Here is an 8,169-nt window from a genome sequence, read left to right on the forward strand (position 1 = left end):
GAAGTGAATTGATTCGCCGCTGAATTTTTTTTCTGTAGGCACCTTGCCTCCCTCAAGTCGTGAATGGACTTTGTGCACCTATATTTTCGTTCTGCACGACGACGGATCGCTCTGAGTCGTTCCAATTCCGCTTGATGTTGACAATATTCTGAAGTATGTTGAATATGATAGGTCGCTACTCGAGTAGCACCTCTAATCATATCCTCGAGGGTGTCAAGAGGAGGCGCTTTACTTTCTTGACACCTCTTTTCCGTCAGTGACGTGAACTTTTTCCAGTCGATGCGAGTCGAAGTGTCGTAATTTGGCTATTTTTCCAGGCTCCTGATCTTTAAATAAGTTGATATGTGGTCGCTTCCTTGAGTTTCATAGTCTGTGAACCACTTGACCTTTCTATTTAGGCTTCGTGACACAAATGTCAAGTCAAGACAGCTGCTGTATGTCGTTCCCCGTAGAAACGTTGGGCTTCCGTCGTTTACACAAAGCATCTGCTGCTCCAGAGCAAAGGAGAATGCTTGCCTTCCGTGACTGTCTGTCTTCTGACTTCCCCATAGTGGGTGGTGAGCGTTGAAATATCCGGTGATGATTTATTGTCCAGGTGTGGTTGTTAACAGTGCACGTAGTCTTTCAAGTTCAAAACGGTTTGAAGGTGATATATATGCGCCTACCAGTGTGAAATTGAGGCCTCTACGTTTAACTGTCAAACAGACATACTGGTTGTCATCGTGAGGTGCTACACGGTGCTCGATATATGTAAGGTCGCATCTGATATATACAATGACTTTACTCTGTTCGTTGCAGGTAGCGGAATTGAAGGCTTCGTACCTGGATAGTCGTATTGCATTGTGTAGCCGTGGCCCACAGATAACAATAATTGGAAACTGGTTTTTAAACACAAATTGTCGGATATGAGAAATGCAGGGCTTGAGGCCTCGGGCATTCCACTGAAATATCGAAGCTCCTTTGACCTCTTCACGAAAGACTTGCCGAGGCGGAGCCATGGTGCCTTTCCAGGCTTGATAGCACCGGCTTCAGTGCATCCACTAACTGAAGTGCACTCTTAGCAGCCGGACTGTCAATGCTAGTGAGGAGCATACTAATGGTATTCATAAGGGCTTTTACCATGGCTAAGATTTCTTTGTCGCGACTATCACCGCATTCTCGTTCCGAAGTGATTGTAGACGAGAGATGCGGTGGCTCAAACGGCGGGTCTATCGTTGGCAGCGCTGGCCATGCTTCAGGCGAGCCGGTGATGCTCTTGTCTTGCTTGGAGGATTTCTTGTTGGCGTGTCTGGACGCTTGAGGTGGTATGCCGGAGGTCATTTCGTGAGGTTCGATCCTTGCATCGGCACTGGGTCTCCTCAGGGGCCTCCAGCGACGAGACTGCCGGCGTCGTACTTGGGCAGCGGCCTCCCTGTGAGTTTAGCCATCCCGGACCATTTGCCTCAACACTTCCATTTACTTTTTCATGATTGGGCAATCTTTTGACGATGCTTCGTGAGGGCCATGACAGTTTCGAGATTTTCGAAGTTCTGCCTGGCAAGCAAGTGTCTGCGCTATGTGATTCTGAGCATAGCGAGCACACAGCCAGATTTGTACTAACAGCACTGACACGTCTCAATCTATAACATTTCCGGCATTGAAGGGGATTTGGTACAAAGGGTCGCACTGTGTGTCGAAAATGGCCGACCTTGACTTGCGATGGAAGGCTGCCACCCTTGAACACGAGCTTCACGCAGTGTGATTTACCAAGGCGACGAGCTTGCATTATGGTAAGTTCTGCAGACACCGGTTTGAGGAGAGCAGCAAAGTCACTTTCGCTGATGAAAATGTCGACGTCGTAAATGACACCTGCCGCAGAGTCGCGGCCATCAGGTATATATGAGCGAACATTGATGTTATCTAACATCTTGACGTTGCTCAGCACTTCCAATGTGCTTCGTTGAGTGACGTCTACGACAAGGATATTCTTACGGCTATTGATCCGCACGTCTGCGATATCTCCCTGGGCGAGTTCCTCATTGACCTAGACGTGACTTGACGATTCAGCCGGTTGAGACTATCAGCTGCATCAACCGGCACAAACAGAATTGTGTATATCGTGGGCTCTCACGTCTTCGTCGCATTCTTACTTGTTGTTGGAGACGGCATCACTAGTCTTCTTTTTCGCTGCCACCTTGTCACAGACACGAAGTCGCCTTCATCGGAGCTTACGTGGCTGGCCGTAGAGTAAATCAGCGTGTCCTCACTGTCAGCATCACTCGGATGGCCCGTACGCTTTCTCGTGGTAGCTGCAGACGACGTCGATGGTTGCTGTGGAAGCCCAGGCGAATCTACGTCCATCGCCGCAGTCACTGGAACGATGTCTTCCACAGAGTCGCAGAAAAACTTTGAAAAATTAAAGATTGTGACAGCCGAACTATGCAGATCTTGTACACACGAGATGTTGTGTGCCAAGTCAGTTCCTGCGTGCCCGACTAGCTCAGTCGGTAGAGCATGAGACTCTTAATCTCAGGGTCGTGGGTTCGAGCCCCACGTTGGGCGCTGTTATTTTCCCGAGTGTTCCCATGTTACATCGCACGTCGAAGTATACGTCTGTTTCTTCCCAGCCATGCTCGTTTTTTTTTCTTTTGGAGAACTATGCTGATCTTGTACACACGAGATGTTGTGTGCCAAGTCGGTTCCTAGGTGCCCGGCTAGCTCAGTCAGTAGAGCATGAGACTCTTAATCTCAGGGTCGTGGGTTCAAGCCCCCCGTTGGGCGCTGTTTTTTCCCGAGCCTTCCCATGTGTAACGAGCTGTATAGAGAGACAAAGCTCTAGACGAGACGCTCGTGTTTCTATACGGAAACCAGCAATGACTCAATCGTAATCGGGCAGTAACGAGGCCGTTTATGCAGTCACACAAAAAAATATATTTACAAAAGACATGAAAGGTCTAATAATAAATGAAGTAAGGGAAAAAATATAACGTGCTTGGAATGCTGGTGTGAGAGACACAAGGCCATAAAAACAGAAAGAGTTCACTGGAGAGGAAGGCGGTGGTCAAGTCCCGGCGGCAAACTCAACGCTGGGAAGAGACGGCCGACGCTTGGGTAGCCTGGTAAGTCCAATGACAGCCGCGGCCAAGAACGCGGCTCACTGCAGAGGTCGGTGACCTGGAGCGCGCATGGCGTTTGCCAAGCCTATCTCGAACGCTGGCTGGCGCTCGCGGCCGTAGGCACCGGACTCGCCTGGCGGAAACGTCCTGGCGACGTTTCGCCCACGCCAGGCCCGAACTGCAAGGACGGCCGGTATGGCCCCAAGTGGGAGCCTGCTGAGACCTCGAGTGCGCAACCCGACGGGTCACTGCTCCCACGCCCTGGTTCTTCATCCTTGCTTCTTCCTTCCAGCCACGTCTGCCTCCCTCCTTCTTTGCCCCACCACCTGCCCTAATTTTTTTCCTGCGTCGTCTTCTTCAACTGTCTCTGTGGCGCGCACTTCAAACACAATTCTATCTTCACGATCACGCACGGCCACTTCACTCATCACACCATGTTACATCGCGCGTCGAAGTATACGTCTGTTTCTTCTCAGCCATTCGTTTTTTTTCTTTTGGTGAACTATCCTGATCTTGTACACACGAGATGTTGTGCCAAGGCAGTTCTTTCATACCCGGCTAGCTCAGTCGGTAGAACATGTGACTCTTAATCTCAAGGTCGTGGGTTCGACATCCACGTTGGGCGCTGTTTCTTTCCCGAGTTTTCCCATGTTACATCGCGCGTCGAATTATACGTCTGTTTCTTCCCAGCCATCCTCGTTTTTTTTCTTTTGATGAACTATGCTGATCTTGTACACACGATATGTGCGCCAAGTCAGGTTATTTGTGCCCGGCTAGCTCAGTCGGTAGAGCATGAGACTCTTAATCTCAAGGTCGTTGGTTTGAGCCCCACGTTGGGCGCTGTTTTTTCCTGAGTCTTCCCATGTTACATCGCGCGTCGAAGTATACATCATTTTCTTTCAAGCCATCCTCGTTTTTTTTTTTCTTTTGGAGAACTATGCTGATCTTGTACACATGAGATGTTGTGTGCCAAGGCAGTTCCTGCGTGCCCGACAACTTCAGTCGGTAGAGCATGAGACTCTTATTCTCAGGGTCGTTGGTTCGAGCCCTACAATGGGCGCTGTTTTTTTCCCGAGTCTTTCCACGTTACATCACACGTCGAAGTATACGTCTGTTTCCTCCCAGCCATCCGTTTTTTTTCTTTTCGTGAACTATTCTGATCTTGTACACACGAGATGTTGTGGCCCAAGGCAGTTCCTTTGTGCCCGGCTAGCTCAGTCGGTAGAGCATGAGACTCTTATTTTCAGGGTCGTTGGTTCGAGCCCTACAATGGGCGCTGTTTTTTCCCGAGTCTTCCCATGTTACATCGCGCGTTGAAGTATACGTCTGTTTCTTCCCAGCCATCCTCGTTTTTTTTCTTTTGGTGAACTATGCTGATCTTGTACACACGAGATGTTGTGTGCCAAGTAAGTTCCTGCATGCCCGGCTAGCTCAGTCGGTAGAGCATGAGACTCTTATTCCCAGGGTCGTGGGTTTGAGCCCCACGTTGGGCGCTGTTATTTTCCCGAGCCTTCCCATGTTACATCGCGCGTTGAAGTATACCTCTGTTTCTTCGTAGCCATCGTCATTTTTTTGTGAACTACGCTGAACTTGTACACACGAGATGTGCGCCAAGGCACTACCTGCGTACCCGGCTAGTTCAGTCGGTAGAGCATGTGACTCTTAATCTCAGGGTCGTGAGTTCGAACCCCCTGTTGGGCGCTGTTTTTTCCCGAGTCTTCCCATGTGACATCGAGCGTCTAAGTATACATCATTTTCTTCCCCGCCATCCTCGTTTTTTTCTTTTGGTGAACTATGCTGATCTTGTACACACGAGATGTGTGCCAAGTCATTTCCTGCGTGCCCGGCTGGCTCAGTCTGTAGAGCATGAGACTCTTAATCTCAGGGTCGTGGGTTCAAGCCCCACGTTGGTCGCTGGTTTTTTCCCGAGACTTCCTATGTTACATCGCGCGTCGAAGTATACGTCTGTTTCTGCCCAGCCATCCTCGTTTTTTTTGGTGAACTATGCTGATCTTGTACACACGAGATGTTGTGCGCCAATTCAGTTCCTGCGTGCCCAGCTAGCTTAGTCGGTAGATCATGAGACTCTTAATCTTGGGGTCGTGGGTTCGAGCCCCACTTTGGACGCTGTTTTCTTTTTTTGTGTTTTCATGTAACAAAGCGCGTTGAAGTCTACATCTGCTTCTTCCCTGCCGTCCTCGCTCTTTCTTTTGGTTACCATGCTGATCTTCTACACACGAAATGTTGTGCACTGAGGCTTAACAAGGTCTGCGTGCCGGGCTAGCACTTTCGGCTTCCGTGGGATATTGACGTGTGATGGCTCACTCCATTCGAAGTGCTTCGGCTGCCGCTGCTGGCTGCGGTGTTAGGTTTGCTTCATCACCATCGGAATACCAGTTTTTGTTGCCTACATTGCCTTCGGGTGACAGTATGGAACAGTGCGTTTCTGCATGGTGATTTTGAAAAAAGACCATACTAGTTTGAAGACTCTCGGGCCCCGTTAGAAGAAGTGGGACTTATCAAGGCGGGGCATCAGGCGCCGTGGTGGGGGGTAGAGCTGGAGGGAACGCATTGAGGTAACGCAATTGGAACGCCTCGACGGCGCGTCCAGCATCACGATGGAGGTTGTAAGCATGGAAGAAGAAGATATGCAACCGGTTGATTTTACCAACGACATCAGATAGTGTGACGTGCGCAGAAAAAAAAACATAAAGAAAACAACCGAGGCGAATTCAGGCCGAGATGCTGCTGCACCCACGTGTGCTCATGGAGCCAGCAAGTGGAAACGTGAACGAACCACACGACAAATTACTAAAGCAAGTCAGTTAATTCATCTACCACCAGAAGATTTCAAGGTCATTGTGTGACCCCGAAGAGCACTCAGCGTTTCGGAGCACAGGCAAGCGCGCATTTACTGCTGCTTGCGAAACGCCGCTGGCGTCAGTCGCGAAGCAGCAGCAGAAGACAGCATATGCATAAACTACCAGCACAATATCGTGGTCGTAAGCACGCCACACGAAGAGCAGTTTAGGTGATAAAGCAGCACTGACCACACTGATACACAGAAACATCACGGCTGTCGAAGACGACACTAGCGCACAAAACATAGACCATGTCCTACTAGAAATTATCCCTTCTCGAAAAAAGGAGGGAAGCTTGTTTGTGCTGAACGTATACAGCCCACCACGACAAAAGGTGAAGCTTGGCTCGCTTTTTCGCAAAGTGGTAAAAGTCGCGGGCAGCCAGGCAATAATCATCTTGGGAGACTTTAATGCACGCACGGCGCCTGGGGTTACACCACTGAGAACGCTAAAGCCTGCAACCTGTGGAACGACGCACAACACGAGCGTCTCAGGCTAGTGACCATTCCGCAAGACCCGACCAGAATGAGAAATAGCGTCAGCAGAGACACTACGCCGGACCTGACATTTTTAAAGAACATATTCGACCAGCGTTGGACCAACACGAACATAAATCTTGGCAGAGATTACTGCATCGTACGCACAGAGCTCCGAGCGGGCCCGCGAAAGAAGAAAGGCAGAAAAATAATGTTAACCGAGTGGGACGCCTTTCGTAAGCTAAGGGAGGATGATGTGACCGAGAACATCGAGAGCATCGAATATATACAGCAGTGGTTAGACACAATTCAACGTAGCATGCAGAAATCCTCCAAACACGTTCCCGAAGACACTGGCATGTCTGTAATGGACAGCAAGCTCCTCCACGTGTGGGAGGCAAAACGCAGCCTGTAAGAGCGTTGGAAATGTCAAAAGCACAACCAGCGCCCCAGAAAAAGAATGTTCACCCTCGACAGAGACATAGAGGATCACGCAAACAGGTTGTGCCAACAGCAATGGAAAGGCACGTGCATTTTAAGGAACCGACAATTCAGAATGCCCAAATGATTCGAAGCCTCCTCGATTCAGAGGACGCAAAAGCAACACAACGCCAAAAGCTGCAGGGCATGCTACACAGGTACGCAGGCACAGAGGCAGAGCTTCTGTGCGAGCTACGCTAGACCTACCTAGGCGATGCAACAAAGACCCGACTACCGGAGTACCACGGGAAGCATAACATAGACCTCGACACATCCATAACTGAAGCAGAAGTTTGATACGAACTCGGACGACTGAATTGCCAGTCTGCCCCAGGCCCCGACAGTGTAACAAATAAAACACTTCGCAACTTGGACGACAAATCCGTCACTGCTCTCACAAAGTACATGAACGAATGTTTGGAGAAAGGAGTAATACCCTCGCAATGAAAAACTGCTAAATTTCTATTTATACCCAAAGCCGGTAAACGACCACACATAAAGAATCTCGGGCCTATCTTACTGACGTCGTGCATCGGAAAGCTCATGGAAAACAGTAGTTTAACACGACTTGTCAGATATATGGACAACAACAAGCTATACCCGCACACGATGGTGGGCTTTCGACCACGACTTTCGACGCAAGACGTCATGCTGCAGCTAAAACATCAAATCATAGACGCCGAAACACACACCCTGGATACAAGAGCCATTTCGGATCTTGACCTGCACAAGCCATTTGGTAATGTCTCCCGCGAGCTCCTTGTGCGCAACTTGCACCAGCTGCACGTCGGCCGACGAATGTACAATTCTGTGGAAGATTTCTTCACTAACTGTAAAGCAATAATCGTGGCCGGCGAAGCGCAATCCGAGGAAATCGAACTTGGCAACAAGGGAACACCCCAAGGTTTGGTGCTTTCCCCCTTCCTATGCAATGTGGCGATGCTTGGGTATGCCCTCAGAGCTGGAACGCATCGAATGAACTCAGCACAGTCTGTATGTAGATGCCGTTACCTTCTGGGTTTTGGGCGGGAGTGACGCTCACATCGAAGAAATTTTACAGCAAGTAGTAAGTACGGTTGAGCGATACGTGGAGACCAAGCGCCTAAAATGCTCTCCCTAAAAATCACAGCTACTGCTCTACAGACCTACAGGCAAAGGACGCAAGTGCAGTCAAGACCGGCCAAACATAACAATCTTAGCAGGGGGTTACCCAATTCCTCAAATCCAACAAATGAGAACACTGGGCCTCCGCATATA

General features: G+C 49.6%; 8 non-coding genes across 8 annotated transcripts; all 8 read left to right on the forward strand.

Moving 5' to 3' along the window:
* The first annotated feature begins 2,468 nt into the window (after positions 1 to 2,468).
* Positions 2,469 to 2,541, forward strand: TRNAK-CUU (transfer RNA lysine (anticodon CUU)). Its single transcript has one exon. It is a non-coding gene; the product is annotated as a tRNA-Lys (tRNA).
* A 146-nt stretch (positions 2,542 to 2,687) lies between these two features.
* TRNAK-CUU (transfer RNA lysine (anticodon CUU)) lies at positions 2,688 to 2,760 on the forward strand. The gene has a single exon. It is a non-coding gene; the product is annotated as a tRNA-Lys (tRNA).
* Positions 2,761 to 3,647: 887 nt separating this feature from the next.
* Positions 3,648 to 3,720, forward strand: TRNAK-CUU (transfer RNA lysine (anticodon CUU)). The gene has a single exon. It is a non-coding gene; the product is annotated as a tRNA-Lys (tRNA).
* Positions 3,721 to 3,862: 142 nt separating this feature from the next.
* On the forward strand, positions 3,863 to 3,935 carry TRNAK-CUU (transfer RNA lysine (anticodon CUU)). The gene has a single exon. It is a non-coding gene; the product is annotated as a tRNA-Lys (tRNA).
* A 363-nt stretch (positions 3,936 to 4,298) lies between these two features.
* Positions 4,299 to 4,371, forward strand: TRNAK-CUU (transfer RNA lysine (anticodon CUU)). Its single transcript has one exon. It is a non-coding gene; the product is annotated as a tRNA-Lys (tRNA).
* Positions 4,372 to 4,515: 144 nt separating this feature from the next.
* On the forward strand, positions 4,516 to 4,588 carry TRNAK-CUU (transfer RNA lysine (anticodon CUU)). The gene has a single exon. It is a non-coding gene; the product is annotated as a tRNA-Lys (tRNA).
* Positions 4,589 to 4,936: 348 nt separating this feature from the next.
* On the forward strand, positions 4,937 to 5,011 carry TRNAK-CUU (transfer RNA lysine (anticodon CUU)). Its single transcript has one exon. It is a non-coding gene; the product is annotated as a tRNA-Lys (tRNA).
* Positions 5,012 to 5,149: 138 nt separating this feature from the next.
* On the forward strand, positions 5,150 to 5,222 carry TRNAK-CUU (transfer RNA lysine (anticodon CUU)). Its single transcript has one exon. It is a non-coding gene; the product is annotated as a tRNA-Lys (tRNA).
* Positions 5,223 to 8,169: the final 2,947 nt, after the last annotated feature.

Source organism: Rhipicephalus microplus, chromosome 3 (genome assembly GCF_043290135.1).
Source record: "Rhipicephalus microplus isolate Deutch F79 chromosome 3, USDA_Rmic, whole genome shotgun sequence".
Lineage (NCBI taxonomy): Eukaryota > Metazoa > Arthropoda > Arachnida > Ixodida > Ixodidae > Rhipicephalus > Rhipicephalus microplus.